The sequence below is a fragment of the Triticum urartu genome, chromosome 5 (genome assembly GCF_003073215.2).
Source record: "Triticum urartu cultivar G1812 chromosome 5, Tu2.1, whole genome shotgun sequence".
NCBI classification, from domain to species: Eukaryota; Viridiplantae; Streptophyta; class Magnoliopsida; order Poales; family Poaceae; genus Triticum; species Triticum urartu.
Genome location: NC_053026.1, coordinates 47,288,741 through 47,311,157, shown reverse-complemented (window position 1 = coordinate 47,311,157; position 22,417 = coordinate 47,288,741).

Genomic DNA, 22,417 nt, shown 5'->3' with positions numbered 1-22,417 from the left:
AACTACTGCGATTGTGCCCCCGGTTCGGCCAGGGCGAGCACCTCAGTAGAGAAAGCCGAAAACTGACTGTCATGATGTAGCGTGAGACTGGTCAGCCACTCGATGACCTATCGGAATCTATCGGATTCCTCCGCTTTAACAAAGGGCCGCTTCCCGGTCAGGCACATACGCGCCCCGAATTCGGACGAGCGCAGTTGCCACCAAGGAGCTACCTAAAGAGTCTCATTTTCAAACTCCTATGGCTAAGTGAAAGTGTTAAAGCATTATAGTCCAGTTGCCTGGCCCGCTACGCTATCACCTCCTTTGTAGGACCAAGACGTTGGGTTAAGTGTGAAAATGCGTTTTCTGCGAGCACCCCCGCACTATGTGCGTGGGGGCTGAAGCCAACGACTGCCATCTTTCAGATTCTATACATACATATATATATATATATATATATCTTAAAACGGCCGCATAGAAGGTGTTTACAATACTTGAGGCACAAGTATAAAAAAGACCACTATAGTTTATCAAAATATTACTTTATAATTACATGTGCTATCATAACATAGCATCTTTCGAGCACTGTGTCTCTATTACACGAGCGCCTTCAAGGACTTCCTGAAAATAGTTCTCGGAGGGTACTCGGCTTTTGTCCGAATCGCGGGACGCAACAACGGTGGTCTCCATCTCTGCCCAGTATGTCTTAACACGGGCAAGAGCCATCCTTGCGCCCTCTATGCATGCTGACCTCTTCATTGCATTTATACGCGGCACCGCGTCAAGGAATTGCTGCACCAAGCTGAAATAACTCTTCGGCTCCGATCTCCCCGGCCACAGATGACCCATGACGTACTTCATGGCAAGTCCGGACAATCTATTCAGTTCGGCCCATTGAGCCAAACGATCGTCCACTGCCAGTGGACGCTCTGGATTGTGAAACTGCGACCAGAAAAGCTCTTCCACTTCGTGATCTTTCTGATCTCGAAAGTGTTCGGTTGCATCAGCAGCACTCGCTGCCAAATCTAGATAGGTATCCTCCACACTCCACATCCGGTCCAACGGAGCAAACTTCGGGTCGCAAAATTTCCTTCGCAGCATAAAGGGCTTTCCAGCCGCAATCTGTTCGGCCTGACGCAGCTCCTCCTTCGCAGCCCTCATCGCAGAGCGCGCGTCCTTGGCATTGGCAGCGGCCTTCTCTAAGTCCGTCTGTTTTGCCTGGTCTTCTTCTTCAAGAAGTCTGCAACGGTCTGTAGTGCTTTTTAACTTTTCGGCCATCTTGGCCATCTCTTCCTTGCTTCGGCAATGGGCAGCCTGTTCGGCTCTCAGCTCTTCAAGGGCTTTTTTGGCGGCCGCATCACTTTTTCTGGCTTGCTCTTTAGCTCGGGCAAGTTCTGCCCTAAGACTCTCCACGGCGGCCGCACCATCTGCGTCAAGCACACACATTGTAAGACACAGGCATCAAACTGTTCTTACCACATGCCGCTCGGGGAATTGCATACCTTGAGCTTCCTCAAGCCGCTTGTTGACAAGCGTGATATGGGCTTCTGCCACGTCCAGTTGCCGCTTTAGTTTGGCAAAATCGTCAGTTCGGCTTGATTCCGAACACCCTACCGCCTACATTCAATGGCGACATCTTAGACCTGGGATTATGATCCTCCGCGTGCCGTCATTTCTTGACGACACGCAGAGTCTCAGGGGCTACTATCTACACAGGGCGCATCTTATTCATGCGCAATTGCCAAAGGTGTACATTATCTAATATACCTCGAAACCCGTCAGTAAACTTTTGAAGGCCTCATGCAATCCGCTCTCTGCGGATGAAATCCTTTCAATCACCATGCCCATCAAGGCACGGTGCTCCTCTGAGATGCAAGCTCACCCCAGCAGAATCTTTAGCTCCTCCGCCCAAGCACCAGACGGTGCCGGGCTCGTCCCATGAACTCTTTCGAAGTCCGGACGCGGAGAACCTCGAGGGCCACACTATCTTCCGCTCCTGCCGGATTCGGAGAAACCCTCCGCAATGATACCTCAGGATCGCCCGCCTCGCTAGGCGGCACGACAGGAGGAGGCGTCCCGCTCTCCATCATCCTCGGAAGAAGATCCCCCGAAGACGAGCTCTGCTGAGAAGGGCTCAGGTCCGTGCTACAAGGTAAAAGTTTGGTTAATCTTCTCAGACATAAATCAAGGATTTACTTCATCCCTCAAAAGGAAAATCTTTCTCTACTTATGGCTCGCTGGAGGGCTGATCCCCTTGAGGGCGTAGTCCGGCCGAGGAACTCCCCGGTGTCGGACCCTCTGACGAGGATTTTCTCCCCCGCTTTGCGGCCATGGTTTCCGGGTCGTCAGAGGCGACTCTCTTCTTCCCCTTAGGATAGGAATCGTCGGTTCCTACCTTCGGAGCAGCCTCCTTCGAGGAGGCCATAGCTTCCTTGTCCTCCCCCTCCAGAGGCATTATCTCCAGCATACTGACTAGCACGGGATCCGGCCTGGTTTCCGAAAGGGGAGCCAGACACCTGATCAGCTTTGCCTTCGCTATCCACTCCTGTTTAAAAGGACGGCTCTTTTAGGGGCAAGTTTATGACAATTATACGGATAGAAGGTCCAGGCACAAGGTTGCTTACTTGAGTATCCAGGCGATTGCGGCTTAGGCCTGCGTCCTCGGTTAAATCCGGACCCATCTCTTGCGATCCGAAGAACAGTTTGTACATCTCCGCGGGCGTCACGCCCATAAAGTTCTGGAGAGCTCATGGTCCCTCTGGATTAAACTCCCATAGGCAAAGGGGGCGTCGTTTTCCGGGCAATATTCGGCGAATCAGCATGACCTGCATCACCTTGACCAAGCTGAGGTCTCCTTCCAAGAGATCCTTAATTCGTCCATGTAACAAGGGCACGTCTTTGGGCAAGCCCCAATTTAGTCCTCCGTTGACCCATGACGCTAGCCGTGGTGGGGGACCCGAGCGAAAGGCAGGAGGCACCACCCATTTGGTGCTCCGGGGAGCGGTGATATAAAACCACTCTCGTTGCCACAAGCCTGTCTCCTCTTGAAAAGAGCCCTCGGGCCATGGAACATCAACATTTTTGCTTATAACAACGCCTCCGCACTCTGCGTGCCGTCCCTCGATCATCTTCGGCTCCACTTTGAAGGTCTTGAGCCATAGTCCGAAGTGAGGGGTAACACGGAGGAACGCTTCGCACATAACGATAAACGAGGAGATATGGAGGTTGGACTCCGGAGCTAAGTCGTGGAATTCCAGCCCGTAATAAAAAAGCAGTCCCCTCACAAAGGGATCCATTGGGAAGCCCAACCCCCGAAGGAAGTGAGACATGAACACCATGCTCTCACCGGGCTGGGGGCTGGGAATGACCTGCCCTTGAGCAGGCAACCTATGCCGAATTTCGCCGGTCAGGAACTTAGCCTCTCTCAACTTTAGCACGTCCTCCTCCATGACGGAGGAGGGCATCCATCGGCCTTGAAGGTCGGAACCGTACATTGTCGAAGGTCCGAGGCGCCCGGAATCTAGAGCCTAGGGTGTTGGAACTCGAGGCGACGGGTGAACTTGTTTTGGATTGGAGAAAAGATAAGGCCCTGGTCTCTTTATAAGAGGCTGAATACCAGGAGCCCTCCCCGTAACCGTTTGGGACTCGCCTTTAATCGAGGAAACATGCTAACGGGCACGATTGGGTTACCCACGTCCGTATTGATGAGAATCCCATAAAAGGGGGGTACACGATCTCTTCTTTGACAAGACGTGCCAAGGAAACCGCCTCGCAAAACACGCTGAGGTGAAAAAGTAAAAACGATTCGTAAAAGACTTGGCCGTAGTGTGATGGCGCACTGCGGAATACGTCAGCAAATTTGATTTGTGTTAATGTTATTCTCTCTATGGCAATATGTGGAAACTTATTTTGCAGAGCCGGACATTACTCTTGGTGTTTACAATCTTCTACGAAGGGCTTGGAGGAGGAACCCGCCTTGCAATGCCGAAGACAATTTGCGCGCCGGACTCGTTGTCATAGAAGCCTGGTTCAGGGGCTACTGAGGGAGTCCTGGATTAGGGGGTGTTCGGGTAGCTGGACTATACCTTCAGCCGGACTCCAGGACTATGAAGATACAAGATTGAAGACTACGTCCCGTGTCCGGATGGGACTTTCCTTGGCGTGGAAGGCAAGCTTGGCGATGCGGATATTCAAGATCTCTTACCATTGTAACCGACTCTATGTAACCCTAGCCCTACCCGGTGTCTATATAAACTAGAGGGTTTTAGTCCGTAGGACAACTTCATCAATTCCATAGACAACAATCATACCATAGGCTAGCTTCTAGGGTTTAGCCTCCTCGATCTCGTGGTAGATCCACTCTTGTACTACCCATATCATCAATATTAATCAAGCAGGACGTAGGGTTTTACCTCCATCAAGAGGGCCTGAACCTGGGTAAAACATTGTGTTCCCTGCCTCCTGTTACCATCCGGCCTAGACGCACAGTTCGGGACCCCCTACCCGAGATCCGCCGGTTTTGACACCGACAATAATCATCACTACTTTTTATAACATAAGTATCATCACAATAATCATCATAAGTAGCAACTTTGTTCTCACCATAGATAGGAGGCATGCAATCATCATAGAAAATTTGATCATTCAAAGTAGGGGGACTAAAAAGATCGTCTTCATCAAATATAGCATCCCCAAGCTTGGGACAAATATTAATTGCAGCAAATAAATTCTCAAACATGTCATTCTCATCAAACATAGCATCACCAAGCTTGTGACTTGGCATATCATAAGCATAATCACTCTCATCATTAATAGTATCAATAGCACAAATGGTATAACAATTGCTATCATCATAATTTACCAAGTTGGTGCCAGAAAGATTTCCAAGATTATAAGAAGTATCATTATCTTCCCAATCATAATCAACACAACAAGCAATAGGCATAACAAAATTATCATCAATATCATCATCCTCCATCAACATATTTGATTCATTTTCATGAGTCACAACAATAATAGGAGCAACATTATTTGGGAGAGATACCTTTTTACCTCTATTCTTTCTTCTTTTTTTCTTCTTCTTCTTCACCACATCATGTGTGGGTTTAATTACTTTTTCAAGCCTCTTATTGATGTGATTGGTTGAATAGGGAGCTCCTCCTCGTCACCTATTTCATCATGAGAGACAATAGGAGGGAAAGTGGAAATCTCTACCCTTTCATTAGTATTCCTTTTATATTCTATTGGTTTTCCCATCTTTCTATAGTTGGCAATATAAGCATTCTCATTACAATTTACCATGCAAAACATATGGATATTTTTTAGTTTAGCTTCAATGTCGTCTGTGAGAATGAATACTTCAAACCAACTATTTTTATGTGTCAGTTCTTCACTCCCCAAAAATAGACAAGGCTCATTATAAAGTTCAAGGGTGATAAAATCATTACACTATTTGGCCATGATTCGATCATGAAAAAGTTTGCATTGGCAATTAAGATGACCAACCTTATTGCAAGGTTCACAAGTAATAGGACAAAGATAACATAATTTTGTAGCAAATTCATCTATCACTTTGAGCAAAGAATTGGCTTCATCATGTTTATGCTTCTTGCAAAATCTATCTTCCCTATCAGGCACGTCTTCTCAAACTTTATGCACTCCACAAAAATTGACTTGTGGATAAAGTTTTTGTGGAATTTAGGATATTCAAAGAATTCATACTAACAACATTTCAATGATGCTCATAATTCAAATATTTTGTGCCAAACATTTTATTGACTTCTTCTTTTAACAATTGAGCACAATTTTCTGATCCATCATTTTCAAGAAAGATATTATAAAGATGATCAATAATATGATGCAACCTCAATTACATTTTTATGTAGTTTTCTTTTATAAACCAAACTAGTGATAAAACAAGAAACTAAAAGATTCAATTGCAAGATATAAAGATATACCTTCAAGCACTCACCTCCCCGGCAACGGCGCCAGAAAAGAGCTTGATCTCTACTACACAACTTTATTCTTGTAGACACGTGTTGGGCCTCCAAGCACAGAGTTTTGTAGGACAGTAGCAATTTTACCTCAAGTGTATGACCTAAGGTTTATCAATCCATGGGAGGCATAGGATGAAGATGGTCTCTCTCAAACAACCCTGCAATCAAATACAAGAAATCTCTTGTGTCCCAACACACCCAATACAATGGCAAATTGTATAGGTGCACTAGTTCGGCGAAGAGATGGTGATAAAAGTGTAATATGGATGGTAGAAATATATTTTTATAATCTGAATAAATTAAAACATCAAGGTAGCAAATAGGAAATGGGCACAAAAACAGTATTGCAATGCTTGAAAATGAGGCCTAGGGTCCGTACTTTCGCTAGTGCAATCTGTCAACAGTGCTAATATAATTGGATCATATAACCACCCCTCAAAGTGCAATGAAGAATCACTTAAAAGTTCCTATCTAGCGGAGAACATAAGAAGAAATCGTTTGTAGGGTACAAATCCACCTCGAAGCTATTCATTCCGATCGATCTATCCAAGAGTTCGTACTAAAATAACACCAAATAATTTCAGATTCATAATACTCCATCCAACACAAAGAACTTCAAAGAGTGCCCCAAGATTTCTACCGAAGAAACAAAAGACAAGAACGTGCATCAACCCCTATGCATAGATTACCCCAATGTCACCGCGGGAATCCGCAAGTTGAGTGCCAGAACACCTATCAAGTAAATCAATATGATACCCCATTGTCACCACGACTATTCATATGCAAGACATATACCAAGTGTTGTCAAATCCATAAAAGTATTCAATCCGATAACAACGAAATCTGAAAGGGAAAAACACAATTCATCACAACAAGATACATAGAGGAAAACACCATATGATCCGACTATATTAACAAAGCCCGCGATACATCAAGATCGTGACATCTCAAGAACACAAGAGAGAGAGAGAGAGATTAAACACGTAGCTACTGGTACAAACCCTCAGCCCCGAGGGTGGATTACTCCCTCCTCATCATGGTGGCCGCCGAGATGATGAAGATGGCCACCGGAGATGATTCCTCCCTCCGATAGGGTGCCGGAACGAGGTCTAAATTGGTTTTCGGTGGCTATAGAGCCTTGCGGCGGCGGAACTTCTGATCTAGGTTAACCCCGAGGGTTTTTGTAATATTTTGGGATTTTATAGGGTAAAGAGGGGGTTCGGGAGGCCGCCGACGTGGGCACAACCCACCTAGGCACGCGTGGGCCCCTAGGCGCGCCCTGGTGGGTTGTGCCCCCCTCGGGGCATCCCCCAGGTGCTACTCTGGCCCATTGGTGGTCTTCTGGTCCATAAAAAATCCACAAAAAATTTCGCGGTGTTTGGACTCCGTTTGATATTGATTTCCTGTGATGTAAAAAACAAGCAAAAACAGCAACTGGCATTGGGCATTGGGTCAATAGGTTAGTCCCAGAAAATGATATAAAGTTGCTATAAAATGATTGTAAAACATCCAAGAATGATAAAATAACATCATGAATACTTCATAAATTATAGATACGTTGGAGACGTATCACTCCACTTCCACCTTGATGTCGTAGCCTTCATGATTGAACCAAACCTGCACAAATCCATTCAACTTGTCCGACACTTTGCAGCCTAACTTGATCCTGACCGGCCCCAACCAGATGAGGGAGAGTTCGTCGACCACAATTGGTCGGCCCAGCATCTTCAGGCCCTCCATCAGCCGCTCTGCCCGCCAATGCTTCTTGGGGATGCCATGGAGGCGGACCCAAACTTTCGACATGGACATGGGCACCACCTCCTCATGGATTGAATCGCGCACCAGACCCGTGATGTGAGTGCGTGGCAGGAAGAGCTTTCCGCTAGATTTGGCCATGTGGAGAAGGTCCACCGAGGGAAAGACAGTAGAGAAATCATCATCGCCCGCTTGCAAGATCTGCCAGTCCCAATCCCCTGTCACTATGTGCTTCAACTCCTACTTGAGGGTGCGGATGTTGAGCTTACCCGGGTCCATCGACAGGACTGCTCCATTGATTGCCTTCAGATCTGAGCCCACCTCGGCCTCATCCTCTTCGAACTCAAGGTAGAAAAAGCCCTCGCCCGGAATAGCGCTACCCATGATCTGGAGGTGCAAGGGCTTGCCCCTTGAAGGGCAGTAAGCAGAGGCATGCCCCTCCTGCTTGTAGATCACATAGAGGGGGGACATGCATTGGTCCTGAAAATGGCCCGTCCTGCCGCACTTGAAACACTCCGAGCCATTCCCGTCTTCCACGGGGATGGGCTCCAAGACAGATCCCTTGGGACCATCCGGCAACGCCAGCGCTAGGGCCCCAGCCGCCGCACGCGGCTTCTTAGCCAGCAGGTCGCAATGGCCACCACCGCACAAGGGATGCTCCGGGGATTTACGCTCGAGTTGCCGGCGCCGCTGGCTTTGCTTCCTATTCTTCTTACGCTCCTGTTGCTACAGCCACTAAGGCGGCGGCGAACCCCAATCCTCCTCCCACCTGAACGTGCCAGGGTCCTGGCCGTAGCCGCTGCCCTCACCGTGGCCAGCCGACCGGGCCCGCTGGTCATGCTTGGCCTTCTCACGGAGCTCACGCTCCCGACGCCGCCCCGCCTCCGGAACTAGGGGCTCCATGGGGCGCTTATCGGCACAGCGGTCGCCCATGGCCATCACTGTTGTGAAGGAGAGGGAGAGAGGTGGGGGTGAAGGGCAGAGGAAGCAAGCAGATCTGGCGAAGCACCACGCCTCACTCGCAGTGGCTGGAAACCCTAATGACGGGTCGCGCAGACCGAGCCGCAGCCATATATAGCGCACCCCACCGGGCTGCTTAGCAGGGTGAGAAACCAGGTCAGGCCGGAGAGAGGCCTTGGGCCCTGGCCCAGCGAACGGCCCAGCATCACTGCCCGCTCCAGATAGGGACGGGCCCTGGGGAGGGCACCGCCCCAGGATCGCCCGATACCGGCCTAGGCCAAGCAGGCAGGCCCAGGCCCGAAAGGAGCGGCAGGGAGGGAGGCGCAGGCGCACAGATGAACCCTGGGTCCTGCAGCGACGCTGCCGTGACCTCCCGCCTTGTTGGAGAGGCTTGCATGAGGAGCAACGACCACTCCTTGGTAGCCTCCGCCGTAGGAGCTGCCGAGCTCGCCAGAGGAGGCGGCGCCGAATCCATCACGCGCAAGGCACAACCACCCGACATCCCTGACGGCTTCAAAATGCATGCCGCTATCGCCCGGCGCAAAGCGACAACGCCGACCTCCCTGGCCTGCGTCCCCGACCACCGCGAGCGCCAAGAAGTCGCCCAGCGATGCGACAGCCCGTGGTACGGGAGAACAAGGAGGGGAACCCGCGTCCTCCTCCTATGACTCCTCATCGGCCAGTGCCCAAAAGCGGCTGCCGCCTGATGACTGCTACCTCTTGAGCACTGTGTTGGATTTCCCAGAAGAGGAGAGGATGATGCAGCAAAGTAGCGTAAGTATTTCCCTCAGTTTTTGAGAACCAAGGTATCAATCCAGTAGGAGGCTATGCGCGAGTCCCTCGTACCTACACAAAAACAATAGCTCAACACAACCAACGCGATTAGGGGTTGTCAATCCCTTCACGGTCACTTACGAGAGTGAGATATGATAGAGATGATAGATAATATTTTTGGTATAGAGATGCAAAGTGAAAAGTAAAAGGCAAAGTAAAAAAGCAAAGCAATAATAAAAGTGATTGGAGATTGATATGATGAGAATAGACCTGGGGGCCATAGGTTTCACTAGTGGCTTCTCTCAAGAGCATAAGTATTCTACGGTGGGTGAACAAATTACTGTTGAGCAATTGAAAAAATTGAGCATAGTTATGAGAATATCTAGGTATGATCATTTATATAGGCATCACGTCCGAGACAAGTAGACCGACTCCTGCCTGCATCTACTACTATTACTCCACTCATCGACCGCTATCCAACATGCATCTAGAGTATTAAGTTAAAAACAGAGTAACGCCTTAAGCAAGATGGCGTGATATAGAGGGATAGTTTCATGCAATATGATAAAAAACCCATCTTGTTATCCTCGATGGCAACAATAAAATACGTGCCTTGCTGCCCCTTCTATCACTGGGAAAGGACACCACAAGATTGAACACAAAGCTAAGCACTTCTCCCATTGCAAGAAAAACCAATCTAGTAGGCCAAACCAAACTGATAATTCTAAGAGACTTGCAAAGATAACCAATCATACATAAAAGAATTCAGAGAAGATTCAAATATTATTCATAGATAAACTTGATCATAAACCCACAATTCATCGGTCTCAACAAACACACCGCAAAAAGAAGATTACATCGAATAGATCTCCATGAGAGAGGGGGAGAACATTGTATTGAGATCCAAAAAGAGAGAATAAGCCATCTAGCTACTAACTATGGACCCGAAGGTCTGAGGTAAACTACTCACACTTCATCGGAGGGGCTATGGTGTTGATGTAGAAGCCCTCCGTGATCGATTCCCCTTCCGGCGTAGCTCCGGAATAGGCCCCAAGATGGGATCTCGTGGATACAGAAAGTTGCGGCGGTGGAATTAGGTTTTTGGCTCTGTCTTTGATCGTTTGGGGGTACGTAGGTGTTGCTCCGGTTAATAGGTTAGTCCCAAAAATAATATAAAAGTGGAAAATAAAGCCCAATATTGTCCAAAACAGTAGATAATATAGCATGGAGCAATCAAAAATTATAGATACGTTGGAGACGTATCAATGACCCACAAGTATAGGGTATCTATCGTAGTCCTTTCGATAAGTAATACTGTCGAACCCAACGAGGAGCAGAAGGAAATGATAAGCGGTTTCCAGTAAGGTATTCTCTCCAAGCACTGAAATTGTAGGTGACAGATAGTTTTGTGATAAGATAATTGGTAATGAGCAACAAGTAACAAAAGTAAATAAAGTGTAGCAAGGTGGACCAATCCTTTTTGTAGCAAAGTACAAGCCTGGACAAACTCTTATATAGAGAAAAGCGCTCCCGGGGACACATGGGAATTATCGTCAAGCTAGGTTTCATCATGATCACATGATTCACGTTCGGTACTTTGATAATTTGGTATGTGGGTGGTCCGGTGCTTGGGTACTGCCCTTACTTGGACAAGTATCCCACTTATGATTAACCTCTATTGCAAGCATCCGCAACTACAACAAAAGTATTAAGGTAACCTAACCATAGCATGAAACATATGGATCCAAATCAGCCCCTTACGAAGCAACACATAAACTAGGGTTTAAGCTTCTGTCACTCTAGCAACCCATCATCTACTTATTACTTCCCAATGCCTTCCTCTAGCCCCAAATAATGGTGAAGTGTCATGTAGTCGACGTTCACATAACACCACTAGAGGAGAGACAACATACATCTCATCAAAATATCGAACGAATACCAAATTCACATGACTACTAATAGCAAGATTCTCCCATGTCCTCAGGAACAAACGTAACTACTCACAAAGCATATTCATGTTCATAATCAGAGGGGTATTAATATGCATATAGGATCTGAACATATGATCTTCCACCAAATAAACCAACTAGCATTAACTACAAGGAGTAATTAACACTACTAGCAACCTACTAATACCAATCCCGGACTTGGAGACAAGAATTGGATACAAGAGATGAACTAGGGTTTTGAGAGGAGATGGTGCTGATGAAGATGTTGATGGAGATTGCCCTCTCCCGATGAGAGGAGTGTTGGTGATGATGATAGAGATGATTTCCCCCTTCCGGAGGGAAGTTTCCCTGGCAGAACAGATCTACCGGAGCCCTAGATTGGATCTGCTAAGGTTCCGCCTCGTGGCGGCGGAGTTTCGTTCGAGAAGATGGCTTATGATTTTTTCCTCATTGAAAGACACCATATAGCAGATGATGGCCATCGAAGGGCCACCAGGGGCCCACGAGGTAGCGGGCGCGCCCAAGGGGGTAGGGCGCGTCCCCCCACCCTCGGGTTGCTAGATGATGGGTTGCTAGAGTGACAGAAGCTTAAACCCTAGTTTATGCGTTGCTTCGTAAGGGGCTGATTTGAATCCATATGTTTCATGCTATGGTTAGGTTTACCTTAATACTTTTGCTGTAGTTGCGGATGCTTGCAATAGAGGTTAATCATAAGTGGGATGCTTGTCCAAGTAAGGACAGTATCCAAGCACCGGTCCACCCACATACCAAATTATCAAAGTACCGAACGAGAATCATCTAAACATGATGAAAACTAGCTTGACGATATTCCCATGTCTCCTCGGGAGCGCTTTTCTCTATATAAGAGTTTGTCCAGGCTTGTCCTTTGCTACAAAAAGGATTGGGCCATCTTCCTGCACTTTATTTACCTTTGTTACTTGTTGCTCATTACAAATTATCCTATCACAAAACTATCTGTTACCACTTATTTCAGTCCTTGCATAGAATACCTTGCTGGAAACCGCTTATCATTTCCATCTGCTCCTCGTTGGGTTCGACACTCTTACTTATCGAAAGGACTACGATAGATCCCCTATACTTGTGGGTCATCAAGACTCTTTTCTGGCGCCGTTGCCGTGGAGTGAACCGCCTTTGGTAGGTGGAATTTGGTAAGGAAAAATTTATATAGTGTGCTGAAATTTACTATCACTTGTTACTATGGAAAGTAACCCTCTGAGGGGCTTGTTCGGGGTATCTTCACGCCGACCAGTAGAGCAAAGAGTTGCTCCTCAACTTACTGAACCTACTGAAAATGAAAATGTTCCCTTTGAAATTCCTTCGGGTATAATAGAAAAACTGCTAGCTAATCCTTTTGCAGGAGACGGAACAACGCATCCTGATCAGCACCTAATATATGTGGATGAAGTTTGTGGATTTCAGCTTGCAGGTGTACCCGGAGATGTTGTTAAGAAGAAGGTGTTCCCTTTATCTTTCAAGGAAGATGCATTGACATGGTATAGGCTATGTGATGATACGGGGTCATGGATCTACAAATGATTGAAATTGGAATTTCAACAGAAGTTTTATCCTATGCATCTTGTTCATCATGATCACAATTATATATATAATTTTTGGCCTCGCGAAGCAGAAAGCATCACTCAAGCTTGGGGGAGGCTTAAATCAATGTTATATTCATGCCCCAACGATGAGCTCTCAAGAGAAATGATTATTCAAAATTTATATGCTCGGCTTTCTGATAACAATCGCACCATGCTCGATACTTCTTGTGCTGGCTCTTTTATGACGAAGACTATTGAATTCAAATGGGATTTATTGGAAAGAATTAAATGCAACTCTGAAGATTGGGACCTCGACGAAGGTAAGGAGTCAAGTATTACACCTAAGTTTGATTGTGTAAAATCTTTTATGGATACCGATGTTTTTCGTAAATTTAGCACTAAATATGGACTTGACTCTGAGATAGTAGCTTCCTTCTTTGAATCTTTTGCTACTTATATTGATCTCCCCAAGGAGAAGTGGTTTAAATATCATCCTCCCATAGAAGTAAAAGTAGTTGCACCTATCAAAGTTGAAGAAAGGACTGTCACGTATAATGATCCTATTGTTCCTACTGCTTATGTTGAGAAACCACCTTTTCCTGTTAGGATAAAAGATCATGATAAAGCTTCAACTGTGGTTCGTAAAAGCAATATTAGAACTTATACACCTCCTGAGCAAGTTAAAGTTGAACCTAATATTGCTATTGTTAAAGATCTCTTGGCTGATAATATTGATGGGCATGTTATTTATTTCTGTGATGAAACAACTAGAATTGCTAAACCTTGTGCTAAAGATAAACCTAGACCTGTAGTAGACATGCCTGTTATTTCTGTTAAAATAGGAGATCATTGTTATCATGGCTTATGTGATATGGGTGCTAGTGCTAGTGCAATACCTATTGGCCTATACAGAGAAATTATGCATGATATTGCACCTGTTGAGTTAGAAGAAATTGATGTCACAATTAAACTTGCCAATAGAGATACTATTTCACCAATGGGAATTGTTAGAGATGTTGAAGTCTTGTGTGGGAAAACTAAATATCCTGCTGATTTTCTTGTTCTTGGTTCCCCACAAGATAGCTTTTGTCCCATTATATTTGGTAGACCCTTCTTAAACAATGTTAATGCTATGTCTCATGAATTTAATTTCTATAAATTTAGTAGACAACACCATGAAGAAGAATTGCTTAGTAAGGATGAAATTATTGGTCTTGCTTCTATTGCCGTACCTCCTAGTGATCCTTTAGAACAATATTTGCTAGACCATGAAAATTATATGTTTATGAATGAAAGAAGGGAAATAGATGAAGTATTCTTTATATAGGAACCTATTCTGAAACACAATTTGCCTGTTGAAATCCTAGGGGATCCTCCTCCACCCAAGGGTGCTCCCATTTTTCAGCTTAAACCGTTGCCTGATACTCTTAAATATGCTTATCTTGATGAGAAAAAGATATATCCTCTTATTATTAGTGCTAACCTTTCAGGACATGAAGAAGAGAGATTATTGAAAACACTGAAGAAGCACCATGCTGCTATTGGGTATACTCTTGATGATCTAAAGGGCATTGGCCCCACTCTATGTCAACATAAAATAAATTTGGAAGAAGATGCTAAACCCATTCGTGATCATCAACGATGGCTGAATCCTAAAATGAAAGAAGTGGTAAGAAAGGAAATACTAAAGCTCCTTGAGGCAGGTATAATTTATCCCGTTGTTGATAGTCAGTGGGTAAGTCATGTCCATTGTGTCCCTAAGAAGGGAGGTATTACTGTCGTTCCTAATGATAAAGATGAATTGATTCCTCAAAAAATTATTACAGGTTATAGGATGGTAATTGATTTCTGCAAATTAAATAAGGCTACTAAAAAGGATCATTACCCCTTACCTTTTATCGATCAAATGCTGGAAAGATTATCTAAACATACACATTTTTGCTTTCTAGATGATTATTCTGGTTTCTCTCAAATACCTATGTCAGCTAAGGATCAATCAAAGACTACTTTTACTTGCCCCTTTGGTACTTTTGCTTATAGACGTATGCCTTATGGTTTATGTAATGCACCTACTACCTTTCAAAGATGCATGATGGCTATATTCTCTAACTTTTGTGAGAAGATTCATGAGGTTTTCATGGACAATTTCTCCGTCTATGGATCTTCTTTTGATGATTGCTTGAGCAACCTTGATCGAGTTTTGCAGAGATCTGAAGAAACTAATCTTGTCTTGAATTGGGAAAAGTGCCATCTTATGGTTAATGAAGGTATTGTATTGCGGCATAAAGTTTCTGAAAGAGGTATTGAAGTTGATAAAGCCAAGGTTGATGCTATTGAAAAGATGCCATGTCCCAAGGAAATCAAAGGTATAAGAAGTTTCCTTGGTCACGCTAGATTTTATAGGAGGTTCATTAAAGACTTCTCAAAAATTTCTCGGCCTCTGACTAATTTATTACAAAAGGATATACCATTTTTCTTTGATGATGATTGTGTAGAAGCATTTGAAATACTTAAGAAATCATTGATCTCTGCACCTATTGTTCAGCCAGCTGATTGGAATTTACCCTTTGAAATTATGTGTGATGCTAGTGATTATGTTGTAGGTGCTGTTCTAGGGCAAAGAGTTGATAATAAATTAAATGTTATTCAATATGTTAGTAAAACTCTAGATAATGCTCAAATAAATTATGGTACTATTGAAAAAGAATTCTTAGCAGTTGTATTTGCTTATGATAAGTTCAGACCTGATCATGCTGCTTTTAAATATCTTATGGAAAATAAAGATGCTAAACCTAGACTTATTAGATGGGTTCTTTTGCTACAAGAATTTGGTTTGCATATTGTTGATAGAAAGGGAGCTAAGAACCCCGTTGCAGACAACTTGTCTAGGTTAGAAAATGTGCTTGATGACCCACTACCTATTGATGATAGCTTTCCTGATGAGAAATTAAATGTCATAAATGCTTCTCATACTGCTCCACGGTATGCTGATTATGCTAATTACATTGTTGCCAAATTCATACCACCTAGTTTCACATACCAACAAAAGAAAAAAGTTTTTCTATGATTTGAGGCATTACTTTTCGGATGACCCACATATTTATAAAGAAGGAGTAGATGGTGTTATTAGACGTTGTGTGCCTGAGCATGAATAGGAACATATCCTATGCAAGTGTCACTCCGAAGCTTATGGAGGACACCGCGCTGGGGATAGAACGGCACATAAGGTATTGCAATCCGGTTTTTATTGGCCTACTCTCTTCAAGGACGCCTGTAAGTTTGTTGTATCTTGTGACGAATGTGAAAGAATTGGTAATATTAGTAGACATCAAGAAATGCCTATGAACTATTCACTCATTATTGAACCTTTTGATGTTTGGGGCTTTGACTATATGGGACCTTTTCCTGCCTCTAATGGTTATACACATATTTTAGTTGTTGTTGATTACGTTACTAAGTGGGTAGAAGCTATTCCAACTAGTAGTTCTGATCATAACACCTCTATTAAGATGCTTAAAGAAGTTATTTTTCTGAGGTCTGGAGTCCCTAGATATTTAATGACTGATGGTGGTTCACATTTTATTCATGGTGCTTTCCGTAAAATGCTTGCTAAGTATGATGTTAATCATAGAATTGCATCTTCTTATCACCCACAGTCTAGTGGTCAAGTAGAATTGAGCAACAGAGAGCTCAAATTAACTTTGCAAAAGACTGTCAATAGGTCTAGAAAGAATTGGTCCAAGAAACTTGATGATGCATTATGCGCCTATAGAACTGCATATAAAAATCCTATGGGTATGTCTCGGTATAAAATGGTTTATGGAAAAGCATGTCACTTACCTCTCGAACTGGAACACAAGACATATTGGGATATTAAAGAGATCAACTATGATTTTAAACTTGCCGGTGAGAAGAGGTTATTTGATATTAGCTCACTTGATGAATGGAGAACCCAAGCCTACGAAAATGCCAAGTTGTTTAAAGAAAAAGTTAAAAGATGGCATGATAAAAGGATACAAAAGCGTGAGTTTAATGTAGGTGATTATGTACTACTATACAACTCTCGTTTAAGATTTTTTGCAGGAAAACTTCTCTCTAAATGGGAAGGCTGTCAGGACCCCGATTCCAAGCCACATCGATCTAGCCGGTAACACCTCATATCACTTTGCGGCCTCACGCACGATATCCCACGGGTGTCGCCTTACCATGGCCCGGGACCGTTTGCGCCTTTTGGCTCACGTATATGATAGTGTCGCTAGCATCCATATGACAGAGAACCCGGGCCGACATGGCTAGTCGTGAACCCAAAGCGGCACAGACCTATGGAGACAGGCATACATGAATCACGTCGAGCATGTCGGTCATCAGCGAGTGATTCCGGGCTGTAGCACTGGGCTAACAGGACTCCGGGGAACCCGGGCTGTAGCAGGCTAGGCAGGACTCTGGAAGTCACCGTGTGACATTTCCCTGAAGGGACAGACATAGGAACGAAGTGAATCACATGCCGGCCAGTCAAGTGTCCTGAGCAGTAGTGCTGGGCTAGCAGGACTCCGGTGAACCGGGCTGTAGCGGACTACTATGGCTCGAGGAACACTAGACTACATTTCCCCATAAGAAAGGCTGCCAAGGATAAACAACTAGATTGTCGGATCCCACTCATACCAAGCATTTCAATCATACACACAATATGCCCGATATGAGTACATACAACATGGCATCACAACAAAACTCTACAACTCAAGTACTTTATTTAAAGGCTCCAGAGAGCCATACATAACATGTTCATACAGATAGGGGTCACATGACCCGACACTCAAGTCATACACCATACAAGCACATGCGGAAGCAACTAGTCTGAGTACAGACACTAGAAAGAAAGAAGGCTTCTCGAAGCCTGTCTATCTACATAGGGCCCTCCATGGCCAGGATCACCACCTGGGTGGCTAGTCACTCGTCGACGTCAAGGTCTACGTAGAACCCATCGGAGGGGGCGGTGTTGTCGTCTGAAAACAGTAATTAAGCAAACATGAGTACAAAGGTACTCAGCAAGTCTTACAACAGAACCTACTATACATGCTCATTCTCAAGAAGGTGGTGGGGTTATTGCAGCAAGCCAGCTTTGACTCTTGGCTAAGCTATCCTACGGAACTCCTAGTAAAATAGTTTTCGCACACGAGTCCACTACTCACCAACACAATACTCCACCGGGGATCCTCCCTCGTCATCCTACGAGAGGGCCATCCTCGGTACTCACACTTATCTTGAGTCTTTTAGTAGTATCCATTAACTTGTCTATGAACTGTATAGGCAACCAAGTAGTCCTTTACCGCGGATGCGGCTATTCGAATAGTTTTATACCCTGCAGGGGTGTACTTCTTCATACACGCTCACCACTTACCGCCGTTTACACGACATGTACTCGGCAACCTTCAAGCGGAAGCCCAACGAGGGTGTCGGCCACGCTACCTAAACACTAAGTCTCTAGTCCAGGTTTATCGCCTATCCAGGTTCCATCCGCAGGGAGTCCGGCCGAGGTTTCCACATACGGCCCCGAACGATGTGAACAGGGTCCCGAGACGCCAAACGGGCGCCCGGCATACCCGGCCACGGTGTATCTACCGCAACATAGCCCACCCCTAGGGTCAGCGCTACGCACGGCCGCCAACACATAACCTACAAACACCAGAAACTATAGCAACTCCTGGACAGAGTACTAGGGTGGTTAAGAAGCCGAGAGGGTCAATTAAGGATCCCAATGCATGGTAGTAGCTGAATCTTAGATCACACATACAGATCTCAGTTCTTAGGGACGGCCTTAATGAAACAACCCACCATGTACTCCTGCATGGCCTCTCAATCGATACCTTTACCAAAACATGTCAACACATCCCTCACATTACGCCATAAATTCATTTCACTCTAGCCCATCACCCAGATGAACAGACCTGACACAACTTCTAAGCATAGCAGGCATAGCAAGGTAGAATCACATACATGGCTCAATTCACTCCAACATGCTAGTGGGTTCATCTATTTACTGTGGCAATGACAGTCATGGCAGAGGGATAAGGGTTCAACTACCGTAGCACACAGCAGTTTGAAATCGCGTTTGTCTTAATGTCAAGTAAACAAGAGCAGAAGCGAGAACATGGGTTTGTATCGGAATGATCAATGGTTGCTTGCCTGATGGAGTGGTAGTGGGATACTGCCCTTCAGTTGGATACTCGTGAATATCCTCGGAGGCAGAACCTACCACGAAGAACACATCGGAACACAATCAACACATGACGATATGCAACAATATGATGCATGCTATGACATGGCAATATGAATGTGTCTTGGCCTAATGCAAGTTATAAATAGAAAGGAATGAACTCATTTGAATCAAAGATTCAAATATTAGCTCATTAAACATGGCCTTAATAGTGCATTTCCTTATTCTGCTTAAACAGCAAGGTAAACTTGTTTTGTCATGCATGAAACCATTTACAGATGGATAGATTGAATTTTTCTGATAATTTTTCATATATAAATTATTTCATTTGGAGTTACGGTTGAATTTCTATGATTTTTAGAAGTTTTAAACATTTTCTGGAATTTCCTGAATAAAAATAAATCCAGAAAATGCATTACTGCATCAGCATTGCGTCATGCTGACCTCAGCAGGTCAAAGGCGCCAGCCCAGGTCAAACCTGACTGGTGGGCCCCTTCTGTCAGTCTCTTAGTTAAATAACATGATTAGATTAACACTAATTAGCTGTCAGTGGGGCCTGGGCCCACATGTCAGTGACTGATTAAAATAAAATTAGTTAAAACTAATCCTAGATTAGTTAGCAGACCAGCCCCACCTGTCATAGACTCAGGGGGGGTCTACCTAGGCCCACCCAGGGTCAAACTGGGTCAAACTCGCCGGCGTTGAGCCGCCGGCGAGGCCCGAGACGGTGGCGCAGGTCAGAAAATGCCTACAGGGCATGAGCGAGGCCGTTCTTGGGCTCGTTGGAGAGCTCTTGCAGTCGCGCATCTAGTGGTCGTGGTGGCCGGGCCTACGGTGGCCGGAGACGACGACGGCGAGCTCCAAGGCGGCGGCCGGAGTTCGGCCATGTGCGGGGTGTGGGCTGCGGCGTGCAAACATGGAAACTGAGGCGCTAGCGAGGCACTACGCGATGCGGCAAGCACGTTGCGTAGCACGGGATGACCAAATGGTCGCCGGAGCGGCGCCGGCGACAAGCTCGAGCGGAGACGAGCTTCGGCCATGGTGGAACTATGGCCTAGAGGGTGCAAAAGTGTGGAAAAGAAGAGGGGAAAGGTGGCGGAGCTCACAGGGAGGTCGATGAGCAGCTCAGTGGGCTCGGGGGCGACCGGAGTGAGGCGAATCGATGAGCAGCGTCCGGCGGGTACCGAGGTTGAAGACGATCCGATGGCGGCGATGTAGAGCCTCTGGCGATGCTTGGCTCGGTGGGGAGGGCGAGGGCGTCACGGCGGAGCTTATGGACAGGTCAGAGAGGCGAGGGGGTGACGGAGGGCGCGACTACGGTGGTGAGACGGCGACGGGTGCGTCGGCCATCGCGGGAGAGGGAGAGGGAGACGAGGGGGAGAGTGAGAGAGGATGAGAGGGGGACGTGGGGGTCGCGTGGCATTCCCTGGACGTCTCCCGGCGTCGGCGGAAGTAGGAGGTGGCCGGCGTGTGGCCGCGGGCACCGGCCACGCGCTCCTAGTCCTTCTGGCGCGAGGAGGACGACGACTGGCAGCGCCAGTAGGCTGGGCCGAGCCAGGTGGGCTAGCCAGCACAGGTAAGGCCCAGGTGGGCTTCTCCCTCTCTTTTTTTAATTTGTTTCTGTTTTCTATTTAACTGTAACTGTTGGGCTTTATTTAAAATACTAAAACATTTCCAAAAATCTTGAAAATAATTGTGGGCTCTGTTTGGATTATTTCCAACAGCAAACATTATTTCCAGAATTATTTGAGCATTTAAATTATTTAATAGCATTTAAATGCCCAAAATCAAATACTTATGATTTAAATCAATGACCTTCTGTTGACCTAGAAAAATGTGCACCAATTTTGCCAGAGGTTCTAACCCAAGACAAAGAGGGTGAACTTTTTAGAAGGGCATTTCAGGTTCATTGAAAATAATTTTAGTAAACCCTAGTTGTTTCCAGGGGGGTGTTGGGGGTTTCTGCCTTCCCCAATTCAAATTTAAGAGGAATTTAAACATGATGCACATTCTAATGCTTGAACTAGCTAGGGTGTGACAACTCACCCCCACTCAAAAGAATCTCGTCCCGAGATTTAGGATCCTCTGGAAAGAAGGTGGGGTACTCGAGTCGAAGACGATCCTCCCTTTCCCAAGTGGCTTCTTTCTCGGAATGGTGTGACCATTGAACCTTGAGAAACTTGATATTATGACGTCGAGTGGTACGCTCGGCTTGATCAAGGATACGAATTGGATATTCCCGATAAGAGAGGTTATCTTGTAGATCAAGCGTTTCGTGGTCCACTCCACGGATAGGATTCGTGAAGCAACGCCTGAGTTGTGAAACGTGGAAGACATCATGAACTCTGGAAAGATGCGGAGGTAGTTCCAATTGGTAGGCAACTTCTCCTCGTTTGGCAAGAATGCGAAAGGGTCCAATGTAACGAGGAGCCAATTTGCCTTTGATACCGAAACGATGGGTTCCTTTTAACGGGGTAACCCGAAGGTAAGCCTTCTCGTCGACTTCATAAGTCATAGGCTTATGTTTACGATCATATTGACTCTTTTGACGAGATTGGGCTGTTTTCAATTTCTCACGAATAACGCGAACTTGCTCTTCCGCTTCCTGAATCATATCCGGGCCAAAGAGTTGTCTTTCCCCGGTTTCTGACCAGTTAAGAGGCGTTCGACATTTTCATCCATAGAGAACTTTGAAAGGAGCTTTGCCCAAGCTAGCTTGATAACTATTGTTATAAGCAAACTCCGCGAATGGGAGGCATTTCTCCCAACTCATTCCGAATGAGATAAGAGAAGCTCGGAGCATATCTTGCAGAATTTGATTGACTCGCTCTACTTGACCACTTGATTGAGGATGGAAGGCGGTACTAAAAGAGAGACGAGTTCCCATAGCATTTTGGAAACTTTCCCAAAATCGAGAGGTGAAGAGACTCCCACGGTCTGAGTTAATTTCCAATGGGACACCATGGAGAGACACTATTCGGGAGATGTATAAATCGGCTAGCTGGCTAGCAGTGATACTCTCACGAACAGGTAGGAAATGGGCTACTTTGGAAAGACGGTCGATCACGACGAAGATGGCATTATTCCCTCTCTTGGTCCTGGGAAACCCAGTAATGAAATCCATACTGATTTTATCCCATTTCCATTCAGGAATAGCCAAAGGTTGAAGGGTGCCAGCAGGCCGTTGATGCTCTGCTTTAACACGACGACAGACGTCGCAGCTAGCAATGT